This window comes from Bison bison, unplaced genomic scaffold, assembly GCF_000754665.1.
Source record: "Bison bison bison isolate TAMUID 2011002044 unplaced genomic scaffold, Bison_UMD1.0 scf7180017864473, whole genome shotgun sequence".
In the NCBI taxonomy this organism is placed as follows: Eukaryota; Metazoa; Chordata; class Mammalia; order Artiodactyla; family Bovidae; genus Bison; species Bison bison.
The window spans coordinates 1847505-1865203 of record NW_011495034.1 but is presented as its reverse complement, the minus strand read 5'-3'; positions in this window follow the sequence as shown (position 1 = coordinate 1865203).

Below are 17699 nucleotides of genomic sequence, written 5' to 3'. Positions count from 1 at the left end.
AACCATAGCTTTGACTAGATGGGCCTTTGTCAGCAAAGTAATGTCTCTGCTTTTTAATACACTGTCTAGCTTGGTCATAGCTTTTCTTCCAAGGAGCAAGCATCTTTTAATTTCTTGGCTGTAGTCACCATCTGCAGTGATTTTGGAGCCCCCACAAAAATAAAGTTTGTCACTGTTTCCATTGCTTCCCCATCTATTTGCCATGAAGTGATGGGACCAGATGCCATGATCTTAATTTTTTGAATATTGGGTTTTAAGCCAACTTTTTCACTCTCCTCTTTCACTTTCATCAAGAGGTTCTTTAGTTCTTCTTTGCTTTCTGCCATAAGGGTGGTGTCATCTGCATATCTGAGGTTATTGATATTTTTCTCTGCAATCTTGATTCCAGCTTGTGCTTCATCCAGCCCTGCATTTCTCATGATGTGCTCTGCATATAAGTTAAATAATCAGGGTGACAGTAAACAGCCTTGATGTTCTCCTTTCCCGATTTGGAACCAGTCTGTTGTTCCATGTCCAGTTCTAACTGTTGCTTCCTGACCTGCATACAGGTTTCTCAAGAGGCAGGTCAGGTGGTCTGGTATTCCCATCTCTTTCAGAATTTTCCACAGTTGATTGTGATCCACACAGTCAAAGGCTTTGGCATAGTCAATAAAGCAGAAGTAGATGTTTTTCTGGAACTCTCTTGCTTTTTCAATGATCCAACAGATGTTGGCAATAATCTCTGGTTCCTCTGCCTTTTCTAAATCCAACTTGAACATCTGCAAGTTCACAGTTCATGTACTGTTGAAGCCTAGTTTGGAGAATTTTGAGCATTACTTTGCTAGCATGTGAGATGAGTCCAATTGTGCGGTAGTTTGAACATTCTTTGGTGCTGCCTTTCTTTGGGATTGAAATGAAAATTGACCTTTTCCAGTCCTGTGGCCACTGCTGAGTTTTCCAGATTTGCTGGCATATTGAGTGCAGCACTTTCACAGCATCATCTTTTAGGATTTGAAATAGCTCAAGTGGAATTCTGTCACTTCCACTAGCTTTGTTTATAGTCATGCTTCCTAAGGCCCACTTGACTTCCAGGGATAGTAATGGTTTATTATTTATTTATTTGTTTGTTTGTTTTTGGCTTTGGGGGGCCTTCATTCCTGTGTGTAGACTTTCTCCAGTTACAGTGAGTGGGGTCTACTCTAGCTGTGGTGTGAGGGCTTCTCATTGTACTGGCTTCTCTTGTTGCAGAGCACAAGCTCTAGAGCACACAGGCTCCGTAGTTGTGGTGCATGGGCTTAGTTGCCCCGCGGCACGTGGGATCTTCCTGGACCAGGAATCAAACCCGTGTCCCCTGTGTTAGCAGGCAGAGTCTTATCCAGTGGACCACTGCTGCTGCTGCTGCTAAGTCGCTTCAGTCGTATCCAACTCTGTGCGACCCCATAGACAGCAGCCCACCAGGCTCCCCCGTCCCTGGGATTCTCCAGGCAAGAACACTGGAGTGGGTTGCCATTTCCTTCTCCAATGCATGAAAGTGAAAAGTGAAAGTGAAGTCTCTCAGTCATGTCCGACTCTTAGCGACCCCATGGACTGCAGCCTACCAGGCCCCTCTGTCCATGGGATTTTCCAGGCAAGAATACTGGAGTGGGGTGCCATTGTCTTCTCCGAGTGGAACACTAAAGAAGTCCTATTAAGCATGTCTGTGATTCCAAACATATATTTCTAGAATGTCTAGGTTTCTTATTAAAATTTCCTGGGTTTTATGGACATAATTAGGAAATAAAAGGACATTTCATCTTACTAGACAGCTTCCTACTCTGAGAGCTCTCAGGAACCCATGACCCCATGTTATAGTTCTTATCCACAGGGGGAATTTTATGCTTCAGGTCCTAAAGAGAGGGCTTCCCTGGTGGCTCATTGGTAAAGAATCTGCCTGCCAATGCACGAGACGTGGATTTGATCCTTGCGTCAGAAGATTCCCTGAAAAAGAAAATGGCAACTCACTCTAATATTCTTGCCTGGAAATCCTGTGAACAAAGGAACATGGCAGGCCACAGTCCATGGGGTCTCGAAGAGACAGACATGACTCGGCGATTAAAACTACAAGTAAAGAGAGGGTGATGGATGGATAGGGAGGAACATAAACAGATATTTGTATCTTCACGGCACTAGACTAGAACCCAGTGTCTATGGTTGTATTGTCTTAAGAGACAATTTAGCTATGTATTTTTAAAAAGGGGGGAGACAGGGGGATTCCTGTATGTTGGGGACAGGAGTAAGGCAGATGTGTGGGCAGGAACTGAGAAGGAAGGACAGATATGATGGGCTCCACTGGGAAAGCCATCCAAGCCTGCTTTAGACATCAGTCTCTGCTGGAAGAGACCTCGGTGTGAGGCAGTGTAAATGCTGCTGACAACCTGGGCCTGAGGACTCGGGCACCAGGAGTCTACATGAGGTGCCTACGCTGACTGTACGTAATGCTGGGGAACTAGACAATCCGCAAATGGATCCACCTGTCTGGGAACAAGAGCTCTCTGAGGCCTTGCTACCACCTGTGTACAAATTACAGTGCTGTAAAATAGCTCATAGACACTGAAAGGCCCAGGGACCCAGTGATATGAACTAATTCACCTAGTTTCTCATTGGTGTCACCCAGATCTTTTTGATCCATTTCAACATCTTTCACAATTTTTTCCTACACTGGCAATCATGGAAATAAGAGATTGTTTTCTGATGCTCCCCTGAAGCCTATTCATCCTTCAATTCGTTTACAAATAACTCAATTTAGAAGTTTATTCTGATCTTCTCAATTGATTGTAGCTCTCTCTTATATTAATAGCTACACAATTCCTTTGTCTCTTTCTCTCTGTTTTTCTTAAATATATATATTTTTAATTTTTTTATTTGGCTACACCGACTCTTAGCTGTGGTGCTTAGGATCTTTAGTTGCAAAATGTGAAATCTTAGTTGCGGCTGTGGGATCTAGTTCTCAGGCAGTCAGTCAGTCAGTTCAGTCGCTCAGTCGTGTCCAGCTTTTTGCCACCCCATGAATCACAGCACGCGGAACAGGGATCAAACTTAGGACCCCCTGCATGCGAGGGAGGTGGTGGAGTCTTAGCCACTGGACCACCAAAGAAGTCCCTCCCTTATTTCTTTTTTACGGCAATATTTCATTTTACCACCCGTAAATGAAAAAATTAAACCTTTGGAGTGTGGGCTTTATAATGATTTAAATGAACAGAAGTTCTTCATGGTCATCCCTATGAGAAGATGAGAAGATTTTACTATGATTTCCTCCAGTGAAATTAGAAGTTTAGAAAAGTTTTTCCATAAAAAATGTGAATAAAAGTTTTTTTAAGATTTTTAAGAATACCTTTTATTTTTTGAAGTTCAGGTTAGATCCTGATCATCAGTTAATCATTTATGGATTGGTATTACCTCAAAATCATTTTCAGGTCATTCGGTATATAAACAGAGTTTAAACACTGCCTTCAAAACTAGAAACTGGGACCCAGTTTCTAGTTTGCAATCTCAAACTGGGATTGCACTGGGACCCAGAAGCAGTTGGCATCCTTGCATAAAAGACACTGGGTACCAATCATTTATTCACTAAAGGGGTCTAGAATCCCAGATTAAATTATTCACAGTTTTGATTCAATTAGCTTTTGATTCAGTACCTGTGTCTTTAATGACAAAGTTATTCCAGAAAAAGTTGAGCCCTGGAAAAGTTTTACCTAGCTGAGATTCCCCTCAAGGGTTGATGTGAGTCACACAGTACTTACACTGGCAAATAAAACCACAGTGCATGTCTGCTCCCTGCGGATTTTAATTTGCAGCAACAATAAGCTGCAAGTAATGGGCCTTAGGTTAAATGGTTGAATATAAAGTTCAAATCAGAATTAAAACATCTTGTCTTGAAAAAGATGAGGTAAATGTCAGAGGCCAAATGTTCTGAGCAGCCTTACAAAAATGACAGCCCCCACCACAATCTAGATAGGGGCGTCCCAGGTGGCTCAGTGGTAAAGAATCTGCTTGCCAATGCAGAACACGCAGGTTCGATCCCTGGGTCAGAAAGATCCCCTGGAGAAGGAAATAGCAACCCACTCCAGCATTCTTGCCTGGAAAATTCCACAGACAGAGGAGCCTGGTGGGCTGTAGTCCATGGGGTTCCAAAGAGTGGGACACAACTGAGCGACTGAGAACCAGCATCTTCTAGATAACCTGGGTTTATCTCCCCCCACAGATTATCTTCGTATGAATCTTTTCACTTGAATTAGTTCTTTCAATCCAGTTTGTACCTTGCACTCACAATCCCAGGGGAAAGGGACAGCAAATATGACCAGGAGAAAAAATTAAATTGTCAAAGCATGAATTTGCCAATCAATTTCTCCCCTTGGGGGTACACTTGCATCTCCAATACAGTGATCCCTGCCTTTCTCCCTTTTATTTTTTCATGTTTATGTTGTTGTACTTATTCATTCATATTTATTTAGTCATTCCTTCAACCAACGAATACCTGTTGGTGAATCAAGGTATAGAATAGAATCTAGGCTGTTTCTTAGTGGAGATGCTATTGGCATTTTGGGAGAGAAAGATCTTTTTTTTATTTATTTGGCTGCACTGGATATTTGTTATGGCACACAGGATCTTTAGTTAGAGGATCTAGTTCCCTGACTAGGAATTGAACCTGGGCCCCTGCAGTAGGCACTCAGAGTCTTAACCACTGGACTGTCAGGGAAGTCCCTGGGGGAGATAAATCTCTGAGATAATTCTTGTGCTGGACTGTCCCATAAACTGCAAAACATTTGTCATCTCTCGGCTCCATCCACAAAGCAGTTTGTTCTCACTCCCTGAATATCCTAACCCCACTTCCCTTTCCAAACATTGCAGAAGAACCTGGGTATGATGTCTCATGGGAGGGGATCAGGATGAAGAAGACAAGGTCATGGTCCTCAAGAAGTTGGCAACCTCATAGAAAAACAGATGAGTAAATACGGTACAGCATGACACGTGATATGAGAAAAGTAAACACAGACCAGTGGCTCCCAGAGATATTCAAGAAGGCTTCCCAGAGGACAAAATGTTTGAGCCATGTCTTGAAACCAAATAAAATGCTCGAGAACAAATAAAAATGAGCTAGATGATTTCTAGGCATCACAAGAGGTCCAAAGATCATGCCAGAATTCAGAAAAGTGCTTTGAAAGAGCTACGAGCAAATTCGTCGTGACTGGTGCGTGGAATTGGAGTTGGAGAGGGCGTGACTAGTAGCAGGTGTGATTGCAAGGAGGGTGTCCCAGGCTAGGCTCCAATACTTAGACTTTATCATGGGAGTGACATCATTAGATCTGAATTTCAGAAAGGTCACCCTGGAAAGGACTCTGGGATATAGATTAGACGAAATAAGACTGGAAACAAGGAAAATCTTTTTTTTTTTTTTTTTTTGAGGCTGCTGGAGTAATTCAGGAGAGAAACGAAAGGTACTTAATGGATTTCGGTGAATACATCTATGGATACAGTAAGGGCTGCCAACACCCTCCAGCCAAAGACCACCAGGTACATATGTTTAGTTGAACAAGTTGGTTTTATTACTCACTGCAAAGGAATGTGAACGCTCACCATGAGGAACCAAGGGGTGTTTGCATAAGAGCATGTTAGAAGGAACCTATTTATTGGATTTGAGCTTTATTGGATTAATTGGGTAATTTGGGGGAGAGTGTAGGAAATGAGGGGTTTACTCACTACCAAAAAGTGGGGGCAATTCTATGCTTTGGGTATCTCAATAAATTATATCAGGAGGGTGGACTAGAGGGAAGACTGTAAGGAGGTAGTAGTCACTCTCATTAGCTGGAGGACGGTGATGATGGGTATCTTGTGTATTGCAGGGACCTTACTTTTGTCTCATTTTATTATGGTTTCCACTGTGTGAAGACTTCAAATGTTTGGCTGTGAGGGCAGATAAACAAGGTAATAGTTCAGTGGCATTAGTTGGGGTGAGTTTTGTTTGTTTTTTGAAGAAAGATACTTGATCAATAAGCCGAGGAGAACTGCTCAGTAGAGAGTGAATTGTGAAGGAGGGACAATAATGCAATGAGAATCCAGCAGACATTAGAGATCACACATTTTCATTTATGAATTATACATAATTATTTAATTTCTTCTAGTAACACCCATCAGTCAAGATAAAGGGCAGTGGAGGACACCTGTTAGTTACTTCTTTAGTGTTATTTCCCTCTTTCTAGTAGCTACTGATTTCTAGTTGGGATCCATGAGATTCTAGGGAAACTAATTCCCTTTCCAGCACCAATATGGAAACACAGAACAGAGTTTAAGATTATCAGTTTATCTGAATTACCTGGCCAGAGTGACTGGCTCAGTAGTGGGCACACAACCTAGGACTTTTACCATGAATGCTGGGACACATATTTGTTTTTTCCCTGCTGGATATGATGGAAAAAAAGATTATTTCAAAATTTTAGAATTGTAAGGCTTAAGAGTACATCATGAGAAACGCTGGGCTGGAAGAAGTACAAGCTGGAATCAAGATTGCCAGGAGAAATATCAATAATCTCAGATATGCAGATGACACCACCCTTATGGCAGAAAGTGAAGAGGAACTAAAAAGCCTCTTGATGAAAGTGAAAGTGGAGAGTGAAAAAGTTGGCTTAAAGCTCAACATTCAGAAAATGAAGATCATGGCATCTGGTTTCATCACTTCATGGGAAATAGATGGGAAAAGAGTGGAAACAGTGTCAGACTTTATTTTTGGGGGGTCCAAAATCACTTGAGATGGTGACTGCAGCCATGAAATTAAAAGACGCTTACTCCTTGGAAGGAAAGTTATGACCAACCTAGATAGCATATTCAAAAGCAGAGACATTACTTTGCCAACAAAGGTCCGTCTAGTCAAGGCTATGGTTTTTCATGTGGTCATGTATGGATGTGAGAGTTGGACTGTGAAGAAGGCTGAGCGCTGAAGAATTGATGCTTTTGAACTGTGGTGTTGGAGAAGACTCTTGAGAGTCCCTTGGACTGCAAGGAGATCCAACCAGTCCATTCTGAAGGAGATCAGCCCTGGGATTTCTTTGGAAGGAATGATGCTAAAGCTGAAACTCCAGTACTTTGGCCACCTCATGCGAAGAGTTGACTCATTGGAAAAGACTCTGATGCTGGGAGGGATTGGGGGCAGGACGAGAAGGGGACGACAGAGGATGAGATGGCTGGATGGCATCACTGACTCGATGGAGGTGAGTCTGAGTGAACTCCAGGAATTGGTGATGGACAGGGAGGCCTGGCATGCTTCAATTCATGGGGTTGCAAAGAGTCAGACACGACTGAGCAACTGAACTGAACTGAATCACTGAACGTGTACAAGTGGGATAAAATAGATCACATACCAAGGAGCAGGAACAAGCATGACATCTGAATTCTCAGGAGCACTGCTGCACACCAGAAGGTGATGGAGCGGTGCCTGGCCTGAGAACAAAGGCAACCCCAAGGAAGGCAACCTGAAATGACAAAGAGAAGCTTGATGTTGCTCACATCATTTGCACTCTAAGATGAAGCCATGTTGGAAGGCAGTTTTACCTTCGGTCTTCTCAGTTCAGATACCCTTCATTATTTACACAAGTGTGTGTTCATCTTCCTGTTACTTGTTATCTTGTCTCCAGCATAACTAAGGTAAGGAGTGAAGAAGGCTGAGGTGTAGGTTGACCCAGAATTACCACTGAGTTTGAGGCAGGCATGTGCCCCAAGAATTCAGGGAATTAAAAGTCATGGCAAGGGACTTCTTGGTGGTCCATTGGTTAAGCATCTGCCTTGCAGTGCTGGGGATGCTGGTTGAAAGATCCCCAAGTGCTGCAACTAAGACCCTACACAACCAAATAAATAAATACTAAAAAAAAATTTAAGAATGAAAGAAATGAAACACATTTTCTTAAATGAAAATATTTAAGAAAGAATGATAAATGAATGTAGACTCCATAGTCTTAAAAATATCTGGTCTTCCTCCACTAAAATTTTCCTTTTTTCTGTCTTCTTAGGGTCAAAGTCCATATTTCTCATGCTATTATCTAATTTAATTAAAGTCAAATAAAAACTATAAGTATTGCAGCATTAAATTTTGTGAGAATACAGGAGTCTAGTTTCCTGTTTCTAGTCCTTGTTTCTAACACCCTTATATAAAATAAGGGTGGTAACATACCCACAGGGCTTCCCAGGTGGTCCGAGTGGTAAAGAACCCATCTGCTTCGGCAGGGGATGTAAAAGGCACAGGTTTGATCCCTGGGTCAGGAGGGCATGGCAACCGACTCCAGTATTCTTGCCTGGAGAATCCTACAGATAGAGTAGCCTGTACAGCTACAGTCCATGGGGTCGAAAAGAGTCAAATGTGACTGAAGCGACTAAGCACGAAAACACACACACACACAGCACTCATCCATTCACTTATTCAACTTTTAAAAAGCAAGACAAGGCAAAATGCAAGAACGAGCTTAAGTGAATTTTACAGATGGCAAGTGCAATGGGATTTGAGAGGAAGTAGAAGGCAATCTGTGCAGTTCAGCTAATGTGGGGTGATTAGAGGAAATTCCCCAGGGCTCCCTTTTCTCTCATGTAATCTGTTAGCATGACAGGAGGCAGCAAGCTTAGTCTGTTTCTGATGTGATGGATGAGGAATCTTTTACTGGCTCTGTGACCTTGAGCAAGTCACTTAACCCCTTAGAGCATCATCTTTTTTATTATAAACCTTTTGATTGTAAGTCCCTACTTCTTTCTCAGGATTTATTGCTGAGAAGCAAAATCATAATCAGAGACAAAGGATGTTAAAGTAACTTCCAAACTGGAAAACACCAAAGAAAAGTAGGCAATGATGATGATAATGAATGGTGGACCTCAGCTGGTCTAGAGGTACCATGACTATGATACTATTCACTATGTTTTGCTTTGTTTTTGTCTTTGGTCAAAAATCTAAGTGTCTAAGGGTGGCAGTTTTAGAAGACTTAAAAAGAACAAAGCCGTGAAGAAGAAATTGCTACACAAGTTGTAACATGTACCTCTCTGTCATCTCCATTTGGGGACAGGTCCATTGGGCAACGATGTAAATTTTTAGGAAGTGCTTATTCAGCTGCATTTTATCCACAAACCTAAAACTGGGATCAGGAAACAGATGGACACTGACAATGACCTTTTCTGTTTGGGACCAAAGAAAGCTTCCATTCAAATGAAGTTGTTCACATGGCTCTGCTCTTGTAAACTTCATAAGTTAATTTCTTCTTGCTCAGTTAAAGGCTGAGCAAATTAGGAGCCAATTGCCAACACCAGCAAGGATCCAAATCCACATGCACATTGAAGGTAAAGCAGTCATAATGGTTATAGGGGAAATGAGGTCCTTAAGACCCTGGCTGTCTTCCTCCTTCTTTAACTTAGGTCAAGATAATTTCTCTGAGTCTTACTTCGGTTTTCTGAACTATGTGTTTCAGTCTGTTCTCTTGCTTCCTCCTCTGGTCCTGTGCCGGTCTTCTTGTCCACTCCTGATCAGCTTACAGTAGAGGGCAATTGTGCAGCTGCCTTTAATATCCCCCTTTCAGAGCCCTCACTTAACATTGTGCTTAAAGGCAGGAAGGAGCTTCCCAGGTGGTGCTAGTGTTTAAGAATCCATCTGCCAATGCAACAGATGCGGGTTTGATCCCTGGGTCGGGAAGATCCCCTAGAGTAGGAAGTGGTAACCCACTCCAGTATTCTTGCCTGGAGATTCCCGTGGACAGAGGAGCCTGATGGGCTACAGTCCATGAGGTTGCAAAGAGCCAGACACAACTGAGCAACTGAGCACAAAAGCAGGAAGTTTTCCAAGGCTTAGTCTTCCTTCCATCTGAGAACCAGGATGGGTCACTCAGGGGGTTTAGGGAGGACCGTGCCACATAGCGTGATTGAGCTATAGAAGAAAAACCCACATTCTGGACATGGAAGACATGCCAGAATTCTGGTTTCTTTGGGATTTCAGAATAACAACCTCAGAAAGGGAGGGCCACCGACTATTACAAGTTCCAGTCCTCTCTGCTTCTAGAGGTAACCAAGCAGCTACATTCAGGCTCAAAACAAAGAAATTCTTGAGGGATATTGTGTAACCTTATTACATTATAGCCTGATATCAATTTCTCAGTGGTTTCAGTGGGTAGAGATATGCTTTAGGCTTTGTTGATCACCCTTTTAAATCTCTCAGAAAATTAAGATATGCAATTGAAACCCTCAGAATAAGAACCAGCCAGCATTCAAAAGTGCAAACAACAGAGCCTGCATTGTCTAGTTTAAACCTAAAAGGAATGTATTAAGATGTTGGGCAACTTATAATTTCTGAGAGAACCTTTATAATCGGGTTTATAGGCTACAGGGCCTGTAATAATTAGGCTACTGGGTTATCCAGTGAAGGCTGTACCTCTCTTGCTTCTGGACAGAGGAAAGGAAGCTTGTTCTTTTGCACTGTCAGTGCTGAATATGCAACTCAAGTTCTAGGACCTTCACCCTTTTACCTTTGAAATCTGAATGCTTTTTCTTTTTAAACTTTATTTCCATTTCTTTACTTTTTAGAAAAGATATTAATTTTTTATTTTTCAGTAATTATACATTCCCAGGAAGCTGCAAAAATAGCTCAGGGAAGTCCCTTATACCCTTCACCCAGTCCTCCCCACCCACCCCCGCCAATAACTACATTTTATAGAACTATGCTGTGCTGTGCTTAGTCCCTCAGTCATGTCTGACTCTATGACCCCATGGATTGTAGCCCACCAGGTTCCTCTGTCCATGGGGATCTCCGAGCAAGAATACTGGAATGGGTTGCCATGCCCTCCTCCAGGGGATCTTCCCAACCCAGGGATTGAACCCAGGTCTCTCTCATTGCAGGAGGATTCTTTACTAGCTGAGCTACCAGAAAAGCCCTTATATAACTATAGACTTGTGCACAGGTCTGTGCAAATGTATAGACTTTTTACTGTCTGAGCCACCAAGGAAGTCCAAGAATACTGGAGTGGGTAGCCTAACCCTTCTCCAGGGGATCTTCCTGACCCAGGAATTGAACCAGGGTCTCCTGCATTGCAGGTGGATTCTTTACTAACTGAGCTACCAGGAAAGCCCTTATATAACTATAGCACAAACCAAATAAGGAAACTCACTTGGTACCATCCATGGCCCTTATTCAGATTTTATCACTTTTATGTGTGAATTCATTTATGTATACGTGTGTGAATGTGTCTGTGTGTACCGGTCTGTGCAAATGTATAGATTCTTATAACCATCACTGGAATCAAGGTACAAAACTGATCCATCACCATAGAAATTTTCTTTGTGCTATCCTTTCATAGTTATACCTACTTCTTCCTGTGGCTAACCCCTGGCAACTATGAATCTGTCTTCATCTCTATGTTTTCATCATTTCAAGAATGTTAAGTAAATGCAGTCATGTATGATATTTTAAGATTGACTTTTTTTCACTCTTTTCACTCATCTTATTGCCCTTCAGATCTATTTAGATTATTGTGTTAGTTAAGAATGAAAAGTTAGTTCCTTTCCATTGTTGAATAGTATACCAGGGTATGGATATACCATAGCTTGGGATATACCATAGCTTATTGAACAATTCACCCACTGAAAGATATTGTGGTTGTTTCTGGTTTGGAACTTTTATAAATAAAGTTGCTTTGAATATTCACGTAGTTTCCCTGATCAACTTTTAAACCAAGGTCTTCCTCACATTGACCCACTGGCCCATTGGAGGTAGATCTGCTTGATAGAACCCAGACCAGAGTTTGTGCCCAAGGTTCCTAACAGACCTGCCTTATCATCATTAATCCCTATTGGTCATTTAGTACAATTAGTATAATTTCAAATATATACAGATCAGATCAGATCAGATCAGTCACTCAGTTGTGTCCGACTCTTTGCAACCCCATGAATCGCAGCACACCAGGCCTCCCTGTCCATCACCAACTCCTGGAGTTCACTGAGACTCACGTCCATCGAGTCAGTGATGCCATCCAGCCATCTCATCCTCTGTCGTCCCCTTCTCCTCCTGCCCCCAATCCCTCCCAGCATCAGAGTCTTTTCCAATGAGTCAACTCTTCGCATGAGGTGGCCAAAGTACTGGAGTTTCAGCTTCAGCCTCAGTCCTTCCAAAGAAATCCCAGTGCTGATCTCCTTCAGAATGGACTGGTTGGATCTCCTTGCAGTCCAAGGGACTCTCAAGAGTCTTCTCCAATACCACAGTTCAAAAGCATCAATTCTTCGGCGCTCAATGATTTTAACATATACAAACTAGAAATATATAGAGATTTTAACATACACAATAATTATGTACACATACAATTTCTAACATACACAAAGTAGACAGAAATGTAAAATGAATACCCATGCTCATCAATGAACTTCAACAATATCGTGATTCTGCCATGTCTTTCACTCATATCTCTACCCGCTCTCCCTACAAACACTCAATTATTTTGAAACAAATCCCCAAGCTATAATTTTATCTGTGAATATTTCAATATGTATCTCCAAAAATGAAGAACTTTGTAAAAACATAGCTAAAATGTCATTATTCCAATGTCATACTCTGGGTTCCTCCAGAAACTCGTAATATACCACAGACTTGAATGCAAATAGTCTGAGAGGAGGAGCCCCAGTAGGGAAAAGGAGGAAGTGTAACGAAAAAGGGAAGGCTGTAAGTTAAACATGGATAGAAAGCTGCTCTGGTAAGCATTAACTCCTCAGCACCTGAGACAGTCAAGGGCTGGCCAAGACTTCAGCAGGCAGAGAAAGCCCTCAGGGAAGAAATGCAGATGCTGACAGCAAAATTCTGGAGAGCATGCACCTTACTAGTAAAGGTGAGTGAATATGGGACCTGGGAACTTATCCTACATAGGCATAAAAACAATTAACAAGTAATCAGCCACTGTTCAGATTTCCCCTAGTGTCTCATCATTTTTAGCATCTTACGTGTTCAAATTATGATCCAAATCAAGTTCATACATTGTAACTGATTTATACAATTTGTTTGAAAATTCAGACTAACTAATTTAAAAGATTTCTTTATTTTTGGCTGTGTTGGATCTTTGTTGCTGCGTGCAGGCTTTCTCTAGTTGCAGTGAGCAGGGGCTACTCTCGTTGCAGGGCATGGGCTTCTCACTGCGGTGGCTTCTCTTGCTGCAGAGGTCAGGCTCTAGGACACTCGGGCTTCATTGGTGCTGCTTGTGGGCGCTAGAGCTCTGGCTCAGCAGTTGTGGTGCTTGAGCTTAGTTGCTCTGCAGCACGTGGGGCTTTCCCAGATCGGGGATGGGACCTGTGTCTCCTGTGTTGCTAGGCAAACTCTTAATCACCTACACCACCAGGGAAGCCCCTGAGTTATACAATTTTTAAGTCAATTTTCCTCTTTTTATTTTGAAAACTTTAAATCAACAAATTTGGAGGAGTTTTACTGTGAATAACAGTAAACATTTTTAATATACTTCCCTTATCACATATCATCCTTCATCTTTTTCTCCAAATTATATTTCTTGATACATAGTAAATAGCAGGCATTAATTTACACTTAAATATGTTGGCATAAAACACTGCTAAAGTTCATATTGTTTACTATTTTTTTTCCTCTTGAGGTAACTTTTAAACAATGAAATGCACAAATTTTAAGTGCCTATCTGTTGTCTTGACAATGCATACAATTTTGTAATCCACAGCCCTGTAAAGATACAAAATATTATTTTTTACCAACTTGGAAAGTTTTCTTGTACCCTTTCCCAGACAATATCTATCCCTAATTCCTCAAAGGCAGACACCCTAACCTAATGTTGTTTATAATGTTTTCTTATTTTTCCTTCTAATGTTTGTAGGATCTAGAGTGATGACTTCACTTTCATTCCTGATACTGGTAATTGGGGTTCTTATTGAGAGACAATTACCCATGGGTCTCTGTTACCTGAAAACTAGGTTTACTTCTTGGTGGATATTGAGTCAAAAGACACAACCAAGCCAACGAGTGGGAGAAAGAAGAATTTATTACTTGCACCAAGTAAGGAGAATACCAGGGATTTCCCCCAAAGCACTGTCTCCCTAAATAGCAAAATTGCCAAGGGTACATGTATATTCAACAAAGGGATTGGGATGGCATATTCATATTCCTGAAGGGGCTTGAGCAGAGGAGAATTCAGCATAGAACTGGGGCAGGGGTTAAGAGAGTCCAAGTTTGGCTGACTGAAGCAGTCAGGAGGATCAGAAAAGGTCAGCCTTTGTCATTCCCTAGGTTCCAGTTGATCTGGTGGTTGAAGGCTGGAGGGAGCTTGAATTCTGCAAGGAGCTCAAGAATGCCTCAGGCTGCTGCTGCTGCTGCTGCTAAGTTGCTTCAGTCGTGTCTGACTCTCTGTGACCCCATAGACGGCAGCCCACCAGGCTCCCCCGTCCCTGCAATTCTCCAGGCAAGAACACTGGAGTGGGTTGCCGTTTCCTTCTCTATGCCTCAGGCTAGTCATTACCATTAACTGGTAGTCTTTATAAGTGATTTATTATCTCTGCTATTTTCACTTCTCTTGCCTGATATTAGTCATTTAGGCCTGCATTCTTTCGTTCCTTAAAATAATCACTGAGCCCTGTTGAAGGATGAGCACTGTGCAGGCTTAGATCACAGAATGGCTTAGGCCCCAAATGGCTTCTCTTGTGTCAAAAAAGCCTTACCTGGTTCTCTGTCTCCAGGAACTCCTACCCTATCTACTTATATGTCTTCATGTTTCTGCACATCTTGTGAGGAGGACACTGACAGCCTTTGTCCTCCACTGTCTTCTCAAGGTTGTTGTGTTGGTATAGCAAACAGCCTTGGTAAATAGCCATGGTGGCTTTCTCTGGAGCAGAGGACACAATTTTTTACTATTTAGTATAATAAAGGCAATTTCTGTTTCAGGGATAAAAACAGACAGGTCTACTTGCAATATATTTTAAAATACTGTTTTCCTTAGCTTGGAGTTCCTTAGCTGGGATGCTGACTCACTAACATTTGCAATATCTACCTGGGCCACTCTGTGTCATTCTTGACGGATTTGGGGGCCAAAGTGAAACCGTGTACCTCTGATTGGGAGTTGAAGCCACTCACCAGGACCTGAACCCAGCCGAAACCCAGACTGAGATTGAAACCCACAGTCTTTTAACTGAGACCACACCAGGTCTCAGGACTTAATGAAGCTCAGGTTCTTGATGTCTCATTGCAAAAAGAATTCGGTGAGAGACAAAGTGATAGGTAAGAAGTGGATTTATTTAGAGACAGACACGCTATACAAACTGAGTGTAGGCCATCTCAGAAGGCAAGAGTGGCCCTGAAATATGGCATGGTTAATTTTTATGGGGGCTTCCCTGGTGGCTCAGACAGTAAAGAATCCGCCTACAATGCAGGAGACCTGGGTTGGGAAGATTCCCTGGAGGAGGGCATGCCAACCTATTCCAGTATTCTTGCCTGGAGACTTCCATGGACAGAGGACCCTTGCAGGCTACAGTCCGTGAGGTTGCAAAGAGTTGGACATGACTGAAGTGACTTAGCACAGCTTACAATCCTTCTACTCATCAGCCTATGAAATTACCCAGCCTATAAAAATGTGCTGTATACTGTGCTTAGTCACTCAGTTGTGTCCAACACTTTGCAACCTCATGTACTGTAGCCCACCAGGCTCCCCTATCCATGGACTTCTCCAAGCAAGAATACTGGAGTGGATTGCTATGCCCTCCTCCAGGGGATCTTCCCAGCCCAGGGGGCGAACCTGCATCTCTTATGTCTTCTGTGTTGACAGGAGGGTTCTTTACCACTAGCACCACATAGGAAGCCCATCATGGTGGGTATGTCACTTAGCTTATGCTGCTGCTGCTGCTGCTAAGTCGCTTCAGCCGTGTCTGACTCTGTGCGACCCCATAGACGGCAGCCCACCAGGCTCCCCCGTCCCTGGGATTCTCCAGGCAAGAACACTGGAGTGGCTTGCCATTTCCTTCTCCAATGCATGAAAGTGAAAAGTGAAAGTGAAGTCGCTCAGTCGTGTCCGACTCTTAGCGACCCCATGGACTGCAGCCTACCAGGCTCCTCCGTCCGTGAGATTTTCCAGGCAAGAGTATTGGAGTGGGGTGCCATTTACAATGAGTACATATTGAGGTTCAAGGTCCATCAAAAGTTAGATCTTCCACTATCTTGAATCTAGTTGGTCCTAACTAGTTTTTACCATGTCCTGTGGCTTTGTCATTCTTTTTTTTTTTTGGTTGTCCTGGGTCTTCATTGCTGCACACAGGTTTTCTCTAGTTGCAGCAAGCAGAGACTACCCTCTAGTTACAATGGGTTCTCTTGTTGCAGAGCATGGGCTCTAGGCACATGAGCTTCAGTAGTTGCAGCTTTGGGGCTCTAGAGCATGGGCTCAGTAGTTGTGGCACACGAGCTTAGTTGCTCCATGGCACGTGGAATCTTCTTGGACCAGGGATCAAACCCATGTCGCCTGCACTGGCAGATGGATTCTTACCCACTGTACCAACAGGAAGTTTACTGTCTCATTCTTTGAAAGGTTGTGCCCTGCTTCCTTCCCTCCCATTTCAAAAGGAAGTGATGCAAACATAAAGCTCATTCCATTTGCTGTGCCATGAACAATAAAGTCTTATCTCTGGCCTAGGAATCCCATTAAGTGTGCCAGCAACCCTGAAACTGTGATAAGCTAACTAGTTAGCTTTCTAAGTACGGTATAATTTCAAGCCTTTGAAATTCTTGTCAGTTCTCAAATTTTACTTTTTTCTGGATAACTAACTCTGGGTAGGAGTTGGTCAATTTTGCTAATCTTTTCAAAGAGTAATTTTCAGCTTGCTACTTTTCTTTACTTTTTTATGTTTAATTGAATTCTGATGTTATTATTATTTTCTTCCCTTTCCTCACTTTGAATTCACATTGCTTTTCTTTTTCTAGCTTCTAAATATGGAACCATAAGTGACTGATTTTTTTTTTAATTTTTAATTGGAGGATAATTGCTTTACATTGTTGTTGGTTTTTTCCATAAAACGTGAATCAGCCATAAGTATACACGTGTCCCCTCCCTCTTGAACCTCCTTCCCACTCCCCACCCCACGCCACCCTATAGATTGTTATAGAGCACCAGCTTGAGCTCCCTGGGTTATACGACAACTTCCCACTAGCTATCTGTTTCACACATGGAAATGCATATGTTTCAATGCTACTCTCTCAATTTGTCCCACCCTCTCCTTCCCCTGCTCTGTCCAGAAGTCTGTTCTCTAGGTGCTTGATTTTTGGTCACTCTTCTTTACTAACATAAGTATTAAAAGCTATAAATTTCTGTATATGAGCACTACTTTAGCTGCATCATACAAATGATATGTTGTATTTTTATTTTTGTTGTTCTGTTTAGTTACTGAGTTGTATCTGACTCTTTTGCCACCCCATGGACTGTAGCCCACCGGTCTCCTCTGTCCATGGGATTCTCCAGGCAAGAATACTGGAGTGGGTTGCCATTTCCTTCTCCAGGGGATCTTTCCAACCCGTGATCAAACCGAGATCTCTTGCATTAGAAGCAGATTCCTTTTTTATATGAGCTGAGTAATATTCTGCTCAGTATATATGTTCCACAGAGAAGGCAATGGCACCCCACTCCAGTACTCTTGCCTGGAAAATCCCATGGACGGAGAAGCCTGGTAGGCTGCAGTCCATGGGGTTGCTAAGA